Below are 23,974 nucleotides of genomic sequence, written 5' to 3' on the forward strand. Positions count from 1 at the left end.
TTTTTTTTTTTTTTAATGGAGATTCACTCTTGTTTCCCAGACTGGAGTGCAGTGGCGTGATTTCGACTCATTGAAACCTCTCCCTCCCAGGTTCAAGCAATTCCCCTGTCCTAGCCTCCCCAGCAGCTGGGACTACAACTGCCCGTCACCATGCCCTGCTATTTTTTGTATTTTTAATAGAGATGGGGTTTCACCATGTTGGCCAGGCTGGTCTCGAACTCCTGACCTCAGGTGATCTGCCTGCCTCGGCCTCCCAAAGTGCTGGGATTACAGGCATAAGCCACCACGCCTGGCCATAGTCTACAAATTTTAAGTTACATATGAATTATAGGGAAGAGCATTTAAAAGGGCTTGTTTGTTTAGCTTTTAATTATGATTGAGTCTGCTTTGAATTAAAAGTTGTTTAATACTGATTGCAAGCAAATAATATTTGACCTCAATGAATTAGTTTTACATTGTAAAATATTAACTGTAATATTATAGAAAATTTCATTTGAATATTTCTTCAAGAAAGACAAAGAGAATAAAAATAAGAAAAAATGGTCTTTCGGTTTCTCTAAATACTAAGAGTGGAAGACATGCGAGCTGCCCTGAAGTCATAATCTGAAATGTTGGTGCTAGGACAGAATATTGGACCACAAATCAAAGCTAGTTAAAGTCAAAGTTTTCTCTAGTCCACAACAAAATAAAATAATAATAATAATAATAAGCTCATGAATTTTCACAAAGTCTTACTTACTAATTTTATAAACTTTTGATTAGTTGAGGTTATTACCCTTGGTCATATATATTCTTATTTTTATTGTTATTGGTGTTTATATGTATCAGCCTTCACCCATATATGCTCAGCACTGACTCTGTGAGAACAACCAAATCAAATAAGGCTAGCCTTTACACCCCTCATCCTCTCTGTGCCACAAAACCCTGGCTTTTGAGAGACATCAGACATCAGAAAGAGATCTTCATGTCACTTTCAGGTTTTAATTCCACAGTGATAAATGCCCCAAGAGTCACAATTTAAACTCAGGCAAGAAGTGACATAAATAACCTCTTCTTCAAGCTATCTCAATACCCTGAGCTTCAAGACTGAACAGACCCCTAGCTGTTTTATACCTTCCAGGTAAAGAATTTAGATCAATGGTTCTTAAACTTAAGCATGCATCAGGTTCACGCTGGAGGGCTATTGAAACAGATGCTGAGCGCAGAAGGTCTGATTCAGTATGTCGGAGGCACATTCTGAGAACATGCATTTCTAACCAGTTCCCAGGGGACGCTTAGGCTCCTGATTTGGACCACACTTTGGAAACTAATTACCAAATTTCCCCTATGAATCAGTCAAGACTAATCCTACTGTGAGTCCCCTCATTACTTATCTGTTACTACTATGAGTTGCAGCCTTCTAGCAGAAAACAGAGTCCATTTGACTCTGTTTTTCTCCTAGAAGCTGACCTACTTCCAAAGCCCTTCCTCTGTGTCCTCTGTCCATCAGCAGCACTCACTCCTGTATCTTCAGCCTCTTCTCAGAATGTTCATTTTACTTTCTTCCTTTAACCAAATCCTAGCTCACTAAGGCCACTGTATCCCCTCCTAATGGTAGTCTGCTAAAATGGGGAATGTTTGTTTTTCCATCTTCCACATACCAAGGTATATAGAAGTAATGCCTATTTATATCCTCTTTGTTTCTCATTACTCTTCATAGATTATCTCCTTGCTTCCTCCAAACCCCAGTTCTTTTGAGGCACATGCTATCAGGTTGCACCAGTCTCTACTTCTCTTCATTGTTGTCATCATCCAGTCTTGTGGCCTATCCTGACATTCAATGATCATTTTTGCACATAGTTACCATCTTCTCTACTACTACTATGAATATTATTAAGAATCATTCTTAACCCTGTCTGTACCTTAGAATAAACTGGGGAGTTTTTCTAAGCCTATGATTTTCAGATATCTGGGGTGGGCAACAGAGCTTTGAGATTCTCAGTTAATGAGTCTGGTGTGAGCCCTGAGTATATTTTTAAGATTTCCAACATACTCTAACATTTTGCCAGGGTTGGGGATCACTGTTATACATAATTCATACAACTACATGATCTCTGACCTCCTTGCCCTCCTCAATTCAGAAAACTAGAAACCCCACTTCTCTGGTAATTTCCAACTATATTAGTACTCTCAGAATTTTCCTTTACTGCCAGAACTTTGATTTTAAAAATTCTGTTATTTGGCAACATTTTTTTCTTTTTCCTTGAGCTCACTTACTCAAGAACTCCCATTATACAGTATCTGATCCCATTAATACTTTCATTCCTTGTTCTTGCCACTTTATCATTTTTCAAGATTTTCCTCATATCCTCACTTTACTTCTTACCAAGCTTATGCATAAATGAGCCACAGTTAAATCACTCACGTATTTTCTGTTGTTGTATTCATCTGCTGTATTAATTTCCTAGCACTGCCTTAAAACTGTTGGGTAGATAAATACAAAACAAATGTATTTTTCCACAGTTCTAGAGGCTAGAAGTCCAAAATTCAGGCGTTGGCAGGACCCTAGAAAGCTCCCTCTAAAAGATCTTGGGAAGAATCCTTCCTTGCCTCCTCCTAGAGTCTGCTGGTTGCCAGGAACCTTTGGCATTCCTTGGCTTGAAGCTGCATCACTGCAATTTCTACTTTTATGTTCATGTGGCAGTCTTCTATACGCCTCTGTGTGTCCCAAATTTCCTCTTCTTATAAGGATACCAGGCATCAGATTGGGGGCCCACCTTAATCCAGCATGACCTCATCTTAACTTGAGTACATCTGCGAAGACTCTATTTCAAAGTCAGGTCACATTCACAGGTACCAGGGTAGAGCTTCAACACATCTTTTGGTGGGAGGCACAAATCAACCCACTATGTCTGCCAAAACACCAAATATACTTTATGCCTACCACCTGAGCAGTCATCGAAGCTGAAGGAAGACCCCCACTCTGCAGCAGACCACACTTCAAATGTGGATCACATTTATGAGATCACTTAGCACTGGCCAGCAATATTACCACAGACCCAATAAACTTGCTTTCTCACACTCTTAACAAATGTTTCAATTATTCTTTTCCCTCCATAAGCATCCTACAACAAAAAAGTAAGCTGCTGCTGAGAAATTCATAAAGAAAATAGGGGCAGACTAAACTCCATCACTGTTTCACTACCTCACCAGCATATACTCATACATTTTTCTTTCCAGTTCCAAAAGGTGATCAGTTCCTGCCCCTTTAGAGTACCAATCCTTCCATATTTTTTTCTGGATTCCATCTCCTTTTGCCAAGTCAAGGCCTTTATTCTTGCCAATACTGCTTCGATCAGCTCCCTCATCAGTTTTCTCCTTCACTGATTCTTTCACAATGTCTCATGTCACTCTTTAGAGCCACAGACAATCACATCCTTCAATTCTATATGACATTTTCAGCAACCTCATCTCTCCGCATAGAGCTGCTGCACTCGATGTCACGCCTTCTCTCCTCTCACTCTCTATTTTTTAAACCTGTCTTATTATGAAATATATATAAATAGAAGGCATATAACATTTGTGCACATTCTAATGAACAGCAATAAAGAATGTTCACCTTTGAACCTCCTGCACACCTAAGTCATAGAATAGCATCAAGGCCTTTGAAACTTCTTACTTGTCCTACTAGCACTGCAACTTTCTCTATCTCAAAGTTACAGTTGTCCTGTATTTTGTAATAATTATTTCCTTATTTTCTATATGGGTTTTATTACATATATTTGTCTCTAAATAAAGGTAAGATAATTTTATATAAATTAAATTAAATTATAATATTTAGTGAGATAACAGTACATAAATTAAACTGTATTATTTAATTTGTGTGATTTTTTGAGATGTTACTATGTTGATATGAGTAGCTGTAGTTGATTAACTTTAACTGCTGTCTAGCATTCCAATGTTTGGCCTACAAACTACAGATTTATTCTCCTGCCAATGGACACTAAGTCATGTCCAGTTTTATGTTTTCTAAATAATTCTGCTATGCACATTCCCACACGTGGGTCTCCTTTTGCACATGTGTCTCCTTTTGCACATTGGCAATAATTTTCATAGAAGCAAACTTGCTAGGCACGTACCCTAGATAAATGAGACATTTTTCTCCCCAAATTCTGCATTCATGTCAGCAGCATATGTGCAAGTTTCTTCTGCTCCTCACTACCATCATCAGAATAAGCCTATTCCCTAATTTTGAAAATTTATTCTCATGTAAAATACTATCTTGTACTTTTAAGTACAATTCCGTTATTACTTAGAGGTTGAACATCTTTTGATATGTTTATAGAACATTTGCATTTTCTTTTTTTTTAATGCAGTCTTATATCTAGTGGCCATTTTTTTTTCCACCCATCGTCTATCAAGGTCTTTGTCTTTTTTTAAATTTTTGGAGTTGTTCATCTATTTTTGCTATTGATCTCTTGCTATTTAAATATGTTACAAGTGTCTTTTACAAGTTAGTGGCTTGTCTGTTATCTTTCTTTATGGCATTTATTGATAAATTGAAGTTCGTAATTCTAATACAATAAAATGTCAGCTATTAAATGTATGACTAGAATTTTGAACATCTAGTTTTTCAAATCCTCCCATATTTCAAGAAACTATATATTTTCCTACGGCTAAAAAAACTATAATGCCATGTTTTGCCTTTAGTATTTAAGTTCTTGAACCATTTGGAACTGATATTTCAGAATTGTATGAAATAAGAATAAATTATATTTTTGTATTGAATATGAGCTATATCAGCAACATTTAAAAATAATCTATCCACTCTCTGGCTCTCTGAAATGGCTGCTCTTTCTTATGTCAGATTTTTACTCAAGCGTGATGTACTTGAGGTCTCTTTTTTTCTGTCCTATTGGAAAATTTATATCTACACCAATACCATTCTACCCTTTATAATACAATATCCTGGGACTGCTTTATTACTAATACTTAGGATACATAGTCCTGATCTCAATAGCCATGCTTTATAGTGCCATGTTTCTGTGTTCATTATGTCACTTTTATAATACTAAAATTTATTTCTGGTTTCCCATTTGAAATCCTGTCCCTTTCTCCCCTATCTCTTCATGTCTTAATTGAACTTAGATTTTACTTTTGTCAGTACTCATCAGTCTAGCTTGGATCTCTTTGTGTCAATCTCGATGAACATTCTTTGACTCTGAACCACGGCATATTTCAGCTTGGGGCTGGCACTCAGAACACCAACCTCATCTTTATACATAGTTTCAAATAAGAAGCACGCCTTACCCTACCACCTAAGACAGCCCCAGGTCTCTCACATCTTACCTTTCCTGGTACTTAAACCTCATAAAATCATCACTCTAGTGCTGTATGAGTGATGTTGTGAATATATTCTGGCAGCACTAGCTGTGATACTATTAGTAATTATATAATATATTATACAAAACCGAGCAAGTGAAAAGAGGTGCAGGTAATAACTATTCTGGGACAATATAGTACACGAAGACTGTTCTAACTGACTAAGATCATAGATCAACCAAGATTATATTTGGCATGCAGCATGTGATCTAGAGACAATTCATTTTATATCAAACATTATGTTTCAGGCCTATAGATCTTCCCATATACTTTTGCCATTCCCATGCTAGAGTACTTAAACTGAGTCAAAAAAACACGCAATTTTATTAAGAGCAATTGTCTCCAAATATTATTCTAACATATATAACTGAATAAATTCAATGGGACTTTACTTTTAAATTCTGCATACAGACATCTCCTAAATTATCCTGACATACATTAGTAGATTTGATGATAGATATCTGACTCACACGTTTAGACACTGAAGTGTGGTTAAGGAGATAAACATAGTCAGGCCTGGTGGCTGAACATAACACCCAATCTGTGCAATGCTAAAATCAAGGGGTGAAAAATGCCCGATTATTAGATCCAGAGTTAAAAATGACTATAGTTTGGCCTTATCCTGGGCTTTGGTGGTTATTTTTCTCAAAATTCAAACTGACCACTGACTGGCTGACCATGCATATGGAATACATCATCCCAGTCCCAAGGTCCTTGAGGTGGAATAAGGTGACCTGGGACAGTGCTACCTAAGGTCCTGAAAAATAGTGATCCTTGATGTGGTCATTGAAAGGGAAAGGGGTGATGTGGTCACATATATTTGGCAAACAATGTCTACTATATTTCTTCTTGAAGATTCACTATATATACAGTGTTAAAGCCATGAAGTGCTCTACAGTCTACACATCTACTTGCTGGGTCCTCTTCCTGCTTGGAAATTACTGATTTTATTGTCAGCCTCTGTGTTGCTATCCAATGTGTGGAGAGGCACACGAAGGGGAATGCAGGCAGGGCAGTTCAGTGTGTTGAGGTATTTTTGCTTACACTATGATAAATAAAGGAGTCTTTGCTGACTTGCAGAAACTGTCAGGCTAGGTTCAGCATCCCTGCCTAGTCCAAGGTACCCTTTCTTCATCCAAACCACACCCTAACACATAACTTTTGATGTGGAAACATGAAGTGCTCTTGTTTAGCGTCACACCAGTAATCTGAAAGGTTTTCATTTTCTTGAAGCTCATGTTACCATGAGACTCTATGATATGGTTTGGCTGTATCCCCACCTAAATCTCATCTTCAAGTCCCACATGTTATGGAAGGGACCCGGTGGGAGGTAACTGAATCATGGGGGTAAGACTTTCCCATGCTGTTCTCGTGATAGTGAATAAGTCTCACAAGAGCTGATGGTTTTAAAAACGGGAGTTTCCCCACACAAGCTCTCTTTTTGCCTGCAACCATCCATGTAAGATGTGACTTGCTCCTCCTTGCCTTCCGTTATTATTGTGAGGCCTCCCCGGCCATGTGGGGCTGTCAGTTCATTAAACCTCTTTCTTTGGTAAATTGCCCAGTATGGGATATGTCTTTATCAGCAGCGTGAAAATGGACTAATATACGCTCTATTCCGAATTTGATGTACCTCCCAAGCTTGTCCATGTCCTCCAGTATTTTTCCTACAGTGATTTCAGGTGTTTCCTCTAGACCCAGAGTAAACAATCCCATACCACAAACTCAATCCACCTTCCAGTTATTTCCTTTAATCCAGTCTTAATGACAAATCCCCTTTTACTTTTTCTTTGACTGACTTTAACTCTGTCAATCTCATCTATCCCTTTAAATTCAATACTATGGAACTGCATCACATAAATACATAATTTATGTTAAATAATCTATCTCTATCACTTTCACTTGCTCTCACAACTTAACAGACTGTAAAATCATATCCCAAATGTGCAGGTTATATACAGAAAACTATGTGCACCATACTACATGTATGATTCAAAGGCTTTTCAAGAGTATCTGTAATGATATGTAATTTTTGTTTTAGGCATTATCTTTATAAGTAGGCTTTATAGCAGCTGAATAAAAATTCTCCTGCTGTATGACTTCAATGCCAAAATCCATTTTTAGTTGGGAAAATGGCTGGTCACCTTGTTATCAAGTAATTTAAGCAGTTTGTGAATTACGTCTAATTAATTTTTGTGTTGAAGGATAATGTCCGTGTCAAGTGCAAATCTCTCAACTGTATAGGGAGTAGAATATTAACTCTTATGAAACTTATATTGGGTTTGAGATGATTTGGCAAACTAATTTGCTAATTTTCTGCAAAATATGCTGATCTCTTCAAAATCTGATTGGATAGTATGTTTCATAGATAGCAGAACTTACAGATATTTTTTATTGCAAATGAATATTTTTATCTATATGTCACATTTTTCTAGGAAGAAGATGTTCATCTTTAGAGCAATCTTCAATCTAAAGCTCTCTGCCAGTGCTACAAAATTATAAGATTTGTTTGATATATTTTCTTGATTATGCATTTCTACAGACTAAGTATCAGCATAGTAAAGACTCCATAATATAGAGTTCCAATCAGCTGCACATTTAACTAAAATTTTTCATGGAAATATAAATGGAATTTTAGATTCATGTTAAACCTCTCTTGCAAAGTTCTCAATATCTATGTGTATACTTCCAACTGTAACTTTTAAAAGAAGACATTCCTATCAAGCTACTCAATATATTTTTCAATTGTTATCTGATGTATCTACTGATATAATATGTCTCAAAAACTACTTGGGAGGCTGAGGCAGGAGAATCGCTTGAACCCAGGAGGCGGAGGTTGCAGTGAACCAAGATCATGCTACTGTACTCCAGCCTGGTGACAGAGCAAGACTCCATCAAAAAAACAAAAAGAAAAACAACAACAAAATTTAAAAACAAAACAAAAAAACCCTCAGCACTAAATAAAATATGCATTTGTTTTATGTATTAGTAGCATTACCAGTACTTGTTTACCCCTAACCTCTCAAAAATATATATAAGCACATTGATGTCATGTATAGAACCAAGGACTGACCTAAATCCTATATACAAAGCTTATATATTTCTTCCTAAAACAAAATATTTTCCATTATGCTTAAAATAACTTGTATTAATAACAGTCAGGTACTTCATCAAACTAAGAAATATCAACAGTTTCTCAGTATTTTTCCCTAAGCATATTGTCAAAGCTACCATTGCTGCAAATGCCAGGGTATGTTATGGTTATGAGTTAATACTTCACAATCCAAGAATAGAAAGCTCAAAAGGGCATTGTGACATTCCAAGAGCAACGGTTAGGAAAATGTTGAGGGGCTACCTTTCGTTAGAGATGGGATATTCATGGTAGACAAACTAGGTTGCCTACTGGTTTGATCAACTGATTAATCATTAGGATAATTCAGTGTGATGTGTACTGAAGAATTCACTTATTATACTGCAAAACGAGAAATAAAAATATAACACTTCGTAAAGGTGTCATGATGTGGCCAAATTAACAAATGAAAGCTCTATAGATAAATTTTAATAAGAATGAATTCACAGAAAAGGCAGGGATAAGTAATTTTGCATATTCAACACAACAAATAATCATACCAAAAAGCTGGTAAGCCATTCTCAAAATTAGCACTAGCATAGTCTATAGCAGAAAACTCAAATGAGTAAGCTGCTAAAATATGCTCTTCTTTAAAAACTTTGTTCAACATACTTGCTTTTACTTGTTTTTCACTTGGAACTGTTAATGACAAGAAATAATAAGGTTAACAGTAATAATAAGTCTGCTTATCTCTTTCCAAAATAATTTTAAGGTTATTTTAATTGTTTAAAGATTGTGTGTATAATATTGGAAGCTAAACAAAATAAGATCTGAGAAACAGAAAATAAAATACTGTGCAATTTTTTTGATATAATCCAATATATTCCAAGAATTATATAATTTGTTTGTTATTCACACAACTTCTCCCAACACAGAACGTTCATTCAAAACTCATTCATCTTGCTCTCCATTTTTAATTATCCAAAGATCTCATTTTTTTATATACAGGCAAATGCATTTTCCTCAAAGTCTAAATAGTGTGAAAAGAATGAGTTCACTTGATAAATTATTCAAATCGAAGGTTTTAATTTTTGAACTACAGCTAATTGCTGCTAAGTTGCTTCATTGTAATCACACACCAAAATAAATATATAATAATTTCAAGCAATTTATCTTATTTTGTCAGGTTCAATATTAGACAGTAATATTTAACTATTAAAACTTTTAAAATTGGCTACACCAATAGTCATTCTGTATATCTCTCCATCTTTCTATAATGCATGCACTATCTTAGGTTTCTTCTTACATACATAAGTGAGAAGATGTGTTATGCTTGAGGAAATGCAACTCTGAACCAATAGGGTGCTCTCTGGAAAGAAGACAAAACATTTCTTCCCAAAGGTCAAATACTGTGAAAATGTGAAATGCTGAAATGTGCAATTATTGTATCTTGTAAATTATTTTAAAGGTTTCATTTTAAAATTTTAAAATGTAATTATTCTATTTGGTGTTTCTTCCTTCACCCAATAAGCCATCATCTAGTGCCCAGTGTGTCCTGGCACTACAATAGGTGCTCTGGGAATAAAGAGAAAAAACAGTCAGCTTCTTCTTATTTCTGACTATATAAGGTGGAAAAGGGAAAAGATAATGATTTTAACAGCATATGGAATATTATAAAAGTAAGAAAATGATGCTATGGGAGGTAATTGGACAGACACAACAGATTTGGGTTGTCTCAAGATGTTTTATAATCTTTAAAAACGAATAATAAATGTGGATTCGAACCTGCAGTTTTCCATGGTTTGTGGCAGGATGGGACTACAATTGAGCCCCTTTTCATGGTTATTTAAATAAGATTGATCAGATGCTACTTCCATTTAAATAAAATGAAATGGGAAGAATGACTGATGGGTATTACATGAGGTTATGATCACCTATACACACACACACACACACACACAACACTAAATAACTCAGTGAAGCTCCTTCAGTAGGAGTTAGCCAGGCAAAAAATCAAGAGGTGATAGTTTTAAATGAGGGAAATATAAATGGTTTCAGAAATTTTTATTTGAAATGATTAATTGGGCAGGTTAAACGCTAGACAACTTCAAAACAATAATTTGGTATCCATAACAACTGCACTTTTAGGGTTTTTTTTTTTTTTGATAGGTTTTTTTGTCTGGTTGTTTGACTCTCAATCATTTTTTTTCTTATCAGAATGTAAATATATTTAGGGCAAAATCTACTTTTACTCTCATTGCAACTCCCTTGAACATTCAGGAAATGTTATTAAGATTATGAATAGGGAGATAATATATGCTGGAAGTGATTATTCCACATTATAAAAACAAAGCAATGTATAATGCATTTACAGAAAGTGTTTTGTTCTTGTTTTGTTTTGCTTTTACACTAAACTGTGAAACAGTACACTTCACAAATACTGCACAGATGAATTCACTGAGGATCTTGTGAAGTTGCAGACTCTGATTCAGTAGGTCTTGAATGGGGCCAAACATTCTGCATTTCTGTAACCTCTTGGGTGATCCTGATGCTGCTAGCTCACAGAACACATATTGAGGAGCAAGGGTGTAACATTTATTTTGCTTTCATTTTCTAAAGCTGCGTTGATGTTATGTCCATGTCAAGAACTTGGAAAAAAATACTGTGAGATGGAAGCATTCTCTGCCTTTTACTGCCACTGTCTTACCACCTGTTTGAGGCTACAGCATTAATAAACACTGGACATCAGTATTTGGGGTCCAGCAACAGTGGACTTACTCACCTGAATGTTCTTTCTTTGGTGACTTTGCTGTATCAAAAAGGAAAGAAAAAAAATCAACATTTTATGTCATTCAATTGCAATTCAGTATTCAATTGCAAATCAAATAATATTATGAAATTGTGAGAACAGAGGAATTTAAAACAGTTACCTGGTTCCACATGTTTTCTTTCTTTTCCTGTTCTGAAACATATTATTATTATTGTTATTATTATTATTCTAAAGTTTATGAATCCCAACTTAATTATTTGAACACAAAGAAACATGCATGTGCTGATGCCAGATTGCAGCAACTAATAATAGCTTACATAAAAAGACTAAGATTGTATACTTAAAATAATTATTTCTTCCATTTATCTTGGGAGTTTCTTTATGGGGCAGCATCAAAATATTCTGAATATTAGAGGAATTTGAATTTTTTACAGATGATAAGCCAGAAAAATAAAATAGAATCCAAAAGGGGTAAAAAAATGAAATTTGCTGTTATATTAGATCAATATGAAATAAATTTGAGTCAAAATAGTAAGTACAAAAGACAATTACTACAGCTTACAGGGTCTCATTCTATTTCCAGGTTGTATGTAGCGCAGTGTTACAATTCAAGTTCACTGCAGCCTCCACTTCCTGAGCTTAATTGATCCACCAATCTCAGCCTCCCAGATAGCTCGGTCTACAGGCACACACCATGTGTAGCCAGATTTGTTGTGTATGTGTGTGTATGTGTGTGTGTGGAGACAAAGTCTCACCATGTTGGTCAGGCTGGTCTCAAATTTCTGGACTTAAGAGATTCACCCACCTCAGCCTCTCAAAATGCCAGGTTTACAGGCATGAGCCACAGCACCCCACCTTATTGAAGTTATTTTAAAGTAATTCTCAGAACGTTGAAGATTAGAGCATTTCATGTGCACTGACTCTTCTAAGAATCTTCTTACATGGAAGAAATAGCTGTTAAGCTAAGACAAAGGCTTTGTGAGATATATTTAAGACACTAAAATAGAAAAAGAAGTTTCAGGGTAAAACATTTGCCTTGCTTTTAGAACAAATGCTCCTTTTGGGGTCCTCTTTATATAGCGTTTCTTTTCAGGAATCTACTTTTGTCAATATTGTATGAGACAAAGCATTATTTTGTTCTCAAGATTAAGCTGACATTTACATTATAATAAGCACTAATTTTATGAGAATTGCAAGCACTGATTTTATATGAAGTGCTATCATCTACATTTCTATTCTTATTTATTTTGCCTTCACAACCTTGTCAAATTAATTTAAAAGAAGATTTTCAAGAAATAGTTTAACATACACACATTTTATCTGATATTTTAAAGAAAAGAATGGAAAGATTCTTAAAGTTTTATTTAATGAATAGATTTTGAAGACTAGAATATGTGCATGCTGAAAGAATTCTACAAACTATATTTTAAAAATATGGCGTGTCATAGAATGCTGTGGTCACCACATCAATTTCTCAGGTATACAATTTTGTTAGTCAGGCTTGTAATTAAACAAGTATGGTATAATGAGCAACTTATCCTCATTTAAGGCAGCCTTTAAGCAGTAAAACAAAAAAATGAAACAAATGGCTTGACCAATTGTTGCAGGTCAAAAGGAAGAAGCTATGACAATTTAGCTAAAATTAAACAAAATTAGAACATTATCAAATGTTGTCTGGCAAATGAAGAGCAATTGAATGCATTGTTTAAGGTATTGCTTAAAACATTTCTAAGAAATTTGTGATGACAGTCACAAATAATCAGTGATGACAGTCAAAAAAGTACTGGAAGCAGATTTCGATATGCATCAAAATTGAATACCAACTATACATAAGATTAAAAGTTAAAACAAAGTCCCCTCAATCTTATCAGAAAGCCATTATACAAGCTGAAAAACAGCTGTGCTAATTGCTTCATTATACAGGATAGCTCATGGTGTAGTTATTGAATTACCATATTAAATATACATTGATTTACCCTTTAACTCTACAGGGACCACAAAATCATGCTACGGTTGATTTTTGAGGCCTCTCTCTTTCACTTTTTATTTTGAAAAAAATTATAGCTCACAAACGTTTACAAAATGTACAGGACGGTCTCGTACTCTTCATCCTGTTTCCCCTAACCATAATTAAAAATATTTGAAAAGTGAACAAACTTTAAGTTGTGATTATTGGAAAAGTAAAAGCAAAATAAAATATAAAATTGGGCTGTACCATTGAATAAAACAACCCTCAAGACAAAAAATCCAAATCAAAGAAATTCAAAGATACAACACTAAAAATAACAAAAGCAAGTCTAGATGATAAATCATAGTAAATGAGTGAATTTGAAAAGAATTGATAGGTGTTTTGAAGAAAACTATTTCTTCTCCTTATTGCTACCCAAGTCACAATCTGCGGACCTTCTCAAGGAGGGAAATAGTTGAGTTGTGAATGAATGCGTGAGCGCATGTTTATTTATTAAGTGCATCAGTGCCCTGAAGATTGCCAAGGAGCTGCAGTGTCTGCAGGACCTTTTAAATCATATAAACTGTAATAAAGGGGCTTAAGGCTCTCTCTCTATATACTTTACTACTATTTTTCGAATCTCCAGTTGTCCTCCATTTTCCTGCTAGTGCAGTGTTTATAGAGTGCTTTCTGTATCGCTGTACCAGTACTCATCAGCAGCTCTGCACACACACAAATCTGAACTGAGAGAACTCATATCTCTCCACAGATGGATTGCTCCCCCTGGCTGAGTTGAAGTATAATTTCATGAGTGTCTCCACAGGGCATTTTAGAGCATTTTTATGACGTTGAATGTCTCAGCATCCTTACTTTATGTAGGGCCAAAACATACATAAATATATTTCAATTGGAATGTATTTTAAAACATATTTTTGATACTAATAGACTCTTAAAATCTCTATATTTCTGGTAATGTGCTAATTTTAATAGTAAATTGAATAAGGTTACGGTTTTTTTTTTTTTTTTTTTTTTTTTTTGCTTTTCTTTTGTTAAATATATCTTATTTTCTTCAGAGGAGAACATATATTTGTGAAAGACATACCTTCAGATATTGAGCTTGACCGAATTGTTAGCAAACAGCCTTAATAGTGTATTAAAGCAACAGTGGATGAGGCTGAATAGCAACACAATTAGAGCTCATAGTGCATATTGGGGGAAATTATGTTACGGGAAATATGTCATATATCACATGTACATTCCAAAATGCTACAGATTACAAAAAGAAAGAAGGGAAAAAAGTTGTAAAACTAGCCTGGAAAAGAACTTCTAGTCAATCTTCAAAGCACTGAGAACTAACCAGATTAGGCCTAAATTTACAAAAACATAAGTCAGTTTGTGTTAATGGAATGCAGTTTTACTTTTGATTACAAGCTCGTTAAGAGTATTGTTAGATGACTGCATGAGCTTGAGAAAGAGTTCTAAAAATGATTACTATGCTTCTCAGTCCACTATAACCCCCAGACTGTGTATTTTTTTCAGTTGGACAAAAAACGACAGAGTTCACATGCATAAAACATAGGGAAGGCGGATTCAAAACTCCAGGTCTAAATACAGCAGCAGGTAAATAATAGTAGCAAAAAAAAAAAATGTACACAAATACACTGCATGCATTTCCTTACTTTTTCCCTTGGGCTGTTCTACTGAAAGAAATACAAACAAAATCATTACTCTTAAAACTTTAAAGATAAAATTTACTACCCTACACATTGATTAGACTGTAATTTTTCCGACCGCTCCTTCCAATTTTCTCTCCTTAAATTTCACAGTGAGGTGAAATTTCACAGTGAGGTTATGAGGTATTGTTAATCACTGTAGGTGCTTCCATAATTTGATTGGCAAACATTATTTGACCATAAATTAACCGAGGATTATAGTGTTTAACCATTTTAAATTATTTACACCTGATGTGTGTTTCTTAAACATATAAAAACACTATGTGAACAAGTCTAGGAGGCACAGGTATACTTGCCAAATGAATTATTCAAGATTGAAAGGGATAAATCAGTTCCTAATTGATGCTGGTCTGTCAAAAAGTAATTGAGTGTGTGCTTTCTAGTAAAATAAATGTTTGATACTGAAAATTTTTCAATTTCTTGTCAAGTAAACATTTCTTTGAAAACAATTACTGTGAAAGGTAAATACATGCAGTATTTACTTCTATTACTGCCAAATACTTCTCATAGCAGCACTGTCAGAATAGATTTGGCTCTCTCTTTGTCTCTCTCTCCCCCTTAATCTCAATCATTTTTTCTTCTCCTCTGTCCCACACATAATTCCTTCTTCTATGTCAATCCTTTAAGAAGGTATGCTATTTCAGGGTTAATCAAACATAAGGCAGAAAAAAAGAAATATGTCCAGTACCTTCTGCAGGTGTTTTTGTTTTCTTGGAATCTGAAAACACAAAGGTAAATTATTAATAAAACAAATATAACAAATCAACAGCTGATTAGCTCACAACAATTTTCTATAAACAATGAAATAAAATTGATTATTCAACAAAATTGATCATTTGCATGATACATTTCTAGAATATGAGACTTAGAAACTGTTCTGTTTTGTGGGAATGAGTATTAGAGTGAAGCAGGAGTGAGAAACTCTTTATAAAATATTTTATGTTAATAATATCTTATAAAGAATATAAAACATTGAAAACATAAATAAAATATATCCACATATAATTTATAAAGAAATTTTGTTTTCCCTATATAAGTTAATAACCTGTTAATGGAACATCAAACTGAGTAAATATATGGTCTATTTCCATAAAGATGCTTAGGAGTTCATGTAGTTAACTTGAAACTTTTCATTTGTTCAATCTAAGTCAGTCCAGGTGAATTGTGCTGCACTCTCTTTGAATAATCAATACACTTTCAATACAGATATTCAGGTATTCTTATGGTAATAGAAAAGAAATAGATTAGTGCTGACTCATGGGTTACTGATGAATACATCATTGTATTTATAACTGTTACACAGTAATGTCTATTTAGTGGTCAAAAGACATCTATTTCATTTATAGTAGATAAGCGTTCAGCCTAGATCTGATACATTTATTATTTTCTAGCATTTAGGCCATGAAACTTTCTGCTCCTACCACTTGAAAATGAAAACAAGAGGTTTTAAAGTTCATTTGTTTTAAGATGCAAGCACCTTAGCTTGAATTTTTGCTTCGGATATTTTATTTTTTAATCTTCTTTGTCCTTTTACAGTTTCTGTTTTACTGTTTCTGAATTTTTAAATTCTCTATTACTGTAATTAGAACCATAATAATGAACTATGAATTGATACCTACAAAAGGTAGCTAAATTGTTTTCTGGCTTACAATTATAACAGCTCACCATGATGTCCTGGTAACCTTGCACGTGTCCGCACAGGCCATGCAGGTAAAGTTTTGAACCACAGTTAATTTAAGTTTTGATAGGATGCCTTGCGATTCTCCCCAAACATAGAAAGAAGGGAGGCTTGTAAAGACCTGCTGTGAGACCACCTCCCACATGGCTCCCTATCTCTCCCAGAAAGATGTTAAGAGGCAGTTTCTCATCACCTCCTGATTCCGCCTAAAGCTGCCTGAAATAGAGCTGCAGACCACAAAATCATTTTGCTGTAGTCTGGATTAGCTCCTCAGCAATGACGTGTTCCCAACTTGTGTTGCATTATCTGGCCACTTTTGTTTGGGCTTCATCCTTTTTGGTGTGTGGCGCAACAACCTTGGAGAGCTGGAACCTCGAGCTTTGCTATGAAAGTAATGCATCGTCTCAATCTCAAAAGGGATCATTGCATCTTTACTGTTGGAATTGTTTAGGCCTTGATCATGACCTTGCTTTGAGGTACGCTTAATAGGCAGTCAGGAAAGATGATTCAGAAAAAGAATTTTAAAAACTTTAATTGCAGGTTAAGTCTTGTAGAGTACATTCAGTAGTCAGTGTAAAGCCACTCAATATTTTAAATAGGTTATGACATGAAAAGTTGAATAAAATCAGTTGAATATTTTGGAATATTTTGGAAAGAGGTAATATTAGAGGTAAATTAATTATCTTGGTCAAAGGTTTTCATTTTCGTCTCAGGACTCCTTTAAAATCTTAACTATTAAAACTCCCAAACAGCCTTTTTTTACATAGCTTCTATTGATGCTTATAATTTTAAAAAAATTAAAGCTGAGGAAATTTTAAAATATGGTATTATTTATGCATTCATTAAAATAATAAACCTGTTAAATGTTAACATAAATAACATATTTTATAACCAATACACTTTCCAATACAAAGAAAAGGTGACATGAGTGACTTTTTTATTGCTTTTGTGAATATTATTAATGTCTGGTTTAATGAGAAAGCAATAGGATTTGCACATCTGCTTGGGCATTTACTGTGTTGTATTATTACCATTATTTAGCCTCTAGAAGTCTCTACTGCAAACTCAAGTGAGAACGACAGTGAGAAAGGCAAATGAAAACTTCCTATCACTCACAAAAATAATTTTAACCTTGTAGAACCACTGAAAAGGTCTGAGACCCACAGGAGTCCTTGACCACTGGTTTTGGAGATTATTGTTCTGGTTGACATGAAAAGTTAGTAAGACCAGCATGAGATCACAAATGCCAATGTGAGATTGCAAACAAAGAACTGGATCCTGCAAATGAAGATTGGTTGTTCTAATTATTATAGGAAGAATTAAACAAAAGGATCGTTCAGTAAAAGTGAAAATTCTGGAGGACTAAATGTCAGGGGAAAAATTAAAAAAAAAAAAATCGGGGTTGAAGGTTATACCAATATTTCAGTCTTGCTGTCTACAAGGAGTGTTTTATATGTTTTTTAGCTGGTCATGGACTCTGGATCTCTTGAATTTATGTAAGCAGAGCTCATCCCAAGCTCCTCCAATATTGCATATTGATTATGGACAATGTTTCAAAAGGAGAAAAAACGAAAAGAGGTATATAAGCCAGAAAAAAATAGAACAAAAAAATCCTAGAGGCAGAGCAATGGGAGAAAAATAAATAAATAAATAAATAAACAAACAAACAAACAGATAAAAAGCTTAAAGCTGTGAAATTGAAATTTGACTACTGCTTTATATACCCCAAAGGCTTAGAAGATTTTGATTTGAATCCCAATGAGAATGGGTCTGTATAATACACAGTTCTGAAATTTGATAGAACTGTCAACATAGAAGGAACCCTAGGATTTTGAGAAGTTATGCTTTATTCCTTATATCTTGAGAAAGATTAGATTAAAATTGCTTTCAAAAAGTAGCTCACCCTTCTGTGTGAGGTGAAGTAGAAAAAGTACATTCATGCAAAATGTATGCACATAATAGATACAGTTATCCGAGGGGAATATAGACAGGATAGCAGTCAAACTCCAACTCAGGATATTGCTAAATTGTACTCACAAAAGGCTCAGTGGGATTTTGCATAAAACATACCTTCCTTCTTTTCATCCTTTCTAGCTGCTGCTGAAATAATGAAAATGGCGTTAAGACATATGAAATGACCATTCCTCAGAATACTCCCCAGAATATGAGAATGTATTCCATATATTCACAAATTCAGTGGTCATCTACACACTAATAAACTCATTCAAATCTGTGATAGGAGTGTAACCAGAAAATATTACTTCATATAAAGATTCTTGTAAACTCAGAAATAAGCATTAGCAAAAGAAGAATAAAAATATATGGAGTTACACAGACAAGAAGTCAAATTTATATGTATATGCTTAGTGTAAATTCATTTTACATTTTAAATTGTTGTATCTGAGGAAACCACAATCTCTTCTAGAAGGTCATAAAATATAGACTATGAGTGGATTAATCAAAAAAAGTGGAAGTGATATTCAAAAAATTATCTATGCTTAGCTACTGAGGAGTTATATACCAGTCTGCAGTCTACATTTGCATTTATAATAGCGATGTATAAAGTATCCGATTTTAGGAAGGGAAAATAAATATCGTACCCTCCTTTTAGCAAACTTATGCCTTCATTTACATAGAGAAAAAGGTACAGAACACTTTAATCACCTTTGAATTCTGGCTTCCTCTGTGCTGATATTTGTCTAATGCTGGACCACGAATCTAAATCTGGATCCATATTGTTGCTTTATTTATATTTTATTATATATATATTTTTATATATTTATATTATATTGTATTATATATTATGATATGCATATAGTCACATAATAATGTAATATAATATATATAATGTGTATTAATCTGTTAATAATATATATCATATTATAATGTATATGATATATGATATTATACGTTTATATTATATATATATAATCATAAGAAAAAAAAAAAAAAAAAAAAAAAAAAAAAAAAAAAAAAAATATTATATATTATATATAATTTAATATTTATTAATATATAAAATATTTATATTTTATAATTTAATGTATTATGATATTATACTATTTTTATATATGTATAATATAGCTATATCAATATCATATGTATAATATACATTATGTATTATATAGTATACATATTATATAATATATATATGTATAATATAATATTATATTAATATATTATGTTTATATAATAATACACAAAATTCATGGCCGATGATTTAAAGCTATGAGGTTTAATTTCAGTAAGTCTGTGAGTTTGACTCAATAGACTTGTTTGTTGTTGATTCTTTACATTGAAAATAAGAATTTCCTTCAAAAAATTTTATAATTTTCAAAATCATCTGATCATGATTTGGATGGAAGGGTGTGGGGAACTCTTTAAAGAAAGACAAAATAAAACAACACAAAATTACCCCCTTGAAGGAGCTCTGGTCAATGAATTGCTCTGAGCTCTAAACTTCATCAATTTAACCATAAACACATGTGTAAAGGGCAACCTGACAAAGGCCTTGACCAATGACAAAAAAAGGGCTGAGAATGTGAATACATTTAACAAAACCATAGTTTCTTGTCAATTCTACAGACAAGAAAGCCTCTGAAACTTAAATTCCTTCAAGAATTAGCAAAATCGGCCGGGCGCGGTGGCTCAAGCCTGTAATCCCAGCACTTTGGGAGGCCGAGACGGGTGGATCACGAGGTCAGGAGATCGAGACCATCCTGGCTAATATGGTGACACCCCGTCTCTACTAAAATACAAAAAACTAGCCGGGCGAGGTGGCGGGCGCCTGTAGTCCCAGCTACTTGGGAGGCTGAGGCAGGAGAATGGCGTAAACCCGGGAGGCGGAGCTTGCAGTGAGCTGAGATCCGGCCACTGCACTCCAGCCTGGGTGACAGAGCGAGACTCCGTCTCAAAAAAAAAAAAAAAAAAAAAAAAAAAAAAAATTAGCAAAATCTTGTTAAACTGCAACACATTTTTTGATTTCTAAAATAAAACATGAAAAACAATCTGCACATATGCATGTAGAGATGCAAGCATGCATGCATGTACATGCATCTTCTTTTTTTCCCATCCTTATATATTTGATAGTTTCAGTCTCCAGTTTACAGTGACAATGGAGATAGTTGAATGAAGCAGTTTGACCTATTCCATCATAACTGACTCTATTTTCTGTTGTTGCCCTGGGTCCCTTGAAGGTGCATGGCTTTTGTTTATCGCCAGTTGGAAGGCCATGTTATCTGCCAACCTGGATTCCAGGCCCACAAGCTAATTAAAGCCAGGGTCTCGGAATTCAATTGTTTCCAGAACGGTTTTGTAGCTTGTGTTCCATGTGTCCCACTTCTGGTCCTCAAATACAGCTTGCCTGGTTTTCATCTACTTAACTCTGTTATGGGATTGGATGACTCTTGAATTTACTGAGTAGACATGGTTCTGAATAACTGGGTTTTTGGTTTTTGCATTGTAAAAAAACTGGAATGGCTAACATTCTAGTTTTGTTGATGTTGTTCTCTTTCTATACTCTTCCTATAGTATCCGGGAAATTCTTAACATTTGCTTTAGGAATCCAGAAGAAAAAAGCCAGTGGAAATATACTAACACAGAGTGCACATAACCCCATCTTTTAACCTGAGTTCAATTTTTCATGTGTTCACTCTTTGGCATTTTAATATCACTAGGTGTCTACCTCACCATTGCACCTGACTAAAAAAATAATTCCCCATCTCTCTCCTTCCTTTCCAATTTGGGTCTATATCGATTTCTTCCAACAATTTTTTTATGTAATACCTATGAATTAGATTGATTTCCCACCTAAATTCTAATTGGCTACAAAAAAATTATTGTCCAATTATTCTCCTTCCGCTCACATTCATCCACTGAAGAGTGAATCATCTTTTCCCTTCAGCTAGTCTCTTCCCTTGAAATCTGTACATAAGCATGTAGAGATGCAAGCACGCATGCATACACATGCATCTTTTTTTTCCCATTCTTGTATGTTTGATAGTTTCAGTTTCCAGTTTACAGTGACAATGGAGATAGATGATCTCCTCATTACCCAAGTTCCAAAGCTCAGTATCATTTTTGTTCTTTCCTTTGTTTCTTTTCATATATTCTATCAGACATTAGTTCTTCAAAATGTTAATGACATTTGTGGTCTTTTTCTTGTCATTGCCACCGTCCTATTCGAAGTTATTGTCTCATGTCTTAATAGAAACAAAAGCCTTTCCTTATATTTACCTAAATCTGTTAGATCTCCAAATTGGAATTTCCTATAGTAGTGAGATATTTATTTTGTAGCCTCCTCAGTGCCTCAAAAGTTTGGTAAAATAATTTTCCTTAAATTATTTTAAAATTCCAAAGAATATATGCTAAATCTTAATAATAGTTATAAATAAATATGAACATATACACATACATATGTATGGAAACCAGATTTTTAATATGTCCTTGGTTGTAAAAGTTAAAAATAAATAAATGAACAGATCTAATCTAGCGTTTTACCACGCCACAAAGATCATGATCAATTTTGTCACTTATACTTCAAAAACATCAGTCTACTATAGGATTATTGCCAATTTTGTGTAAGTTTTGTCTCCACGTGAAGTACTTGCAAATATTAATTATTTCTATGCATAATTTAATTATATGCCTATGGCATTAAAATAAACATATCTAAGAAAGATCTATGGGGATTTGCAAAGACGTGAAAATATGCAATTCTGCTTTGGTGTGTCCCTGAATTGGTGTGTCATTTTTATTTTAGTAAATGTATACACAGAATACTTCACTCTGGCCTTGTTCACTGTGCTTCACCAATCTTTTCATCCAATTTCCTTCCAAGGATAATTCTAACAAGACTTTGAAACTCTATGTTACTATTTACTCAAAAATAAATATTTTATTCCAAAACAATAAACTCTGAAGTTGCCTTGTCCAGTGTATTTTAAATCTTGAATGGTTAAATGTAGTTTAAAGAGCCCCTAGACTCAAGCTCAAATATGAAGCAAATTTTCGGGTATCTCTTAATTTTCTTCCTCATGAACACCTCTAACATGAGGCTGAAGTAACTAACCCAAAATTCCTGCCTCAAGTTATAGTTCCATATCTACACTATGGTCCTCAGAAGTCTCAGTCAAACAGAAGGGGCCTAAGGTGATTGTGGTTTTCTATGAGAATGTATATACACTAATAGCAATGATTTCTTAAACTGGTAGTCATTGGCTTGAGGAACTCACCCTGACCTGCGTTTTCATGTATTAAAAAATCAAAGGTAATACTATTTGTCCTGCCTTTTTACCATTCATAATATTTACCATATTTCCTATCAGAACTTTCCTAAAGAAAAACAAGTTTTTCAACATGAAAACTGAAAACTGGTATCACTGCTTTTAACAATTCTAGCTTGTTTTGCTCACAGACAAACAATGGCATTTAACAAATCCATTGAGTCAAATGGCATTTAACAAACCCATGTTACCAATATTTTGGGGGGTGATTCTGCATGTTGTTGGGTCCGAGATTAAACACAAGAGAAAAATTTTGCTCAGATACAATAAATTCAGTCATACATTATGTAATATGCTAAGGAGTCTGTTATGAGAGACTTCTACCCCCTGAAAATTGTGCCACCACCTATGTGTATCTCCTTTATTGCTTGATATTATATAATCTAGCATAGAAGAGATGATAAAGATCTTCTCCAGTAAATATTGTATCTTTTATTTTCTAAGTGTGTTCCATAAAGTTTTGCCACATGACAAAAACAGAATACTTGTACCCTTCCCTTATGCTTTCATCAAATTAATCCTCATGGTGTGAGACGAAAGGACTTTTGATATCCTGAAGATATTCATAAATGAGGAAGCTAATTTTCCTAGATGGCTCATAAAAATAGGATAATTATTTTATAGCCATATCTGGAACCCAATTTTTAGTTTTGATGTTTATGAAGTACTATTAATTTAATAACATTCTGATTTTCTCATGTGACATAAATTACAAGGTATACTGAAAATTATAGAAAAGTGTACGTTATTTTATATCCGTGTCTGTATTTCTTTATGCACATCTATGGCTTATTTTTAAAAATACACATAAAGCTCAAATACTGAAACTTGGAGCCAAGACTAGTTATTGGGTCCTTCGGCATTTCCTCTGCAAATTTGGCATTACATTGCTAATTACTAAATAAATACTTAAACTGTGTATTTTCATTCAACAATATTTTTTTTTGCAATATCCCAGCAGATGGTGCTATTCTGCAATAAACAGTTTTTGCTTTTGTCAATCAAGTGCTATAGATGTTAAAAAAATAAAAAAATAAAAGCCATGATTTTAAAGTATTTTATTGCTTACCTTGTGCTGCAATTTTACAGTCCCTTGTTTGGTTTCAGGAGCTTTTCCCGGCTCTTAAAAA

At 34.1% G+C, this 23,974-nt stretch overlaps 2 long non-coding RNA genes across 2 annotated transcripts in view; both read right to left on the reverse strand.

Annotated features, from left to right (window-relative positions):
• The window catches only part of LOC108535681 (uncharacterized), a 12,029-nt gene extending 640 nt beyond the window's left edge, over positions 1–11,389 (reverse strand). Inside the window, exons 1-3 of the long non-coding RNA XR_001887295.1 lie at positions 11,362–11,389; positions 11,214–11,240; positions 9,104–9,130 (exon numbers count right to left, since the gene is read on the reverse strand). This is a non-coding gene — a long non-coding RNA (uncharacterized LOC108535681). The remainder of the gene's footprint in view (positions 1–9,103; positions 9,131–11,213; positions 11,241–11,361) is intronic.
• A 4,181-nt stretch (positions 11,390–15,570) lies between these two features.
• Positions 15,571–23,974, reverse strand: part of LOC108535672 (uncharacterized) — a 55,498-nt gene continuing 47,094 nt past the window's right edge. The window contains exons 2-4 of the long non-coding RNA XR_001887290.1: positions 23,914–23,966; positions 18,631–18,660; positions 15,571–15,600 (exon numbers count right to left, since the gene is read on the reverse strand). This is a non-coding gene — a long non-coding RNA (uncharacterized LOC108535672). The remainder of the gene's footprint in view (positions 15,601–18,630; positions 18,661–23,913; positions 23,967–23,974) is intronic.

Source organism: Rhinopithecus bieti, unplaced genomic scaffold (genome assembly GCF_001698545.2).
Source record: "Rhinopithecus bieti isolate Rb0 unplaced genomic scaffold, ASM169854v2 scaffold_1060, whole genome shotgun sequence".
Taxonomy (NCBI): Eukaryota; Metazoa; Chordata; class Mammalia; order Primates; family Cercopithecidae; genus Rhinopithecus; species Rhinopithecus bieti.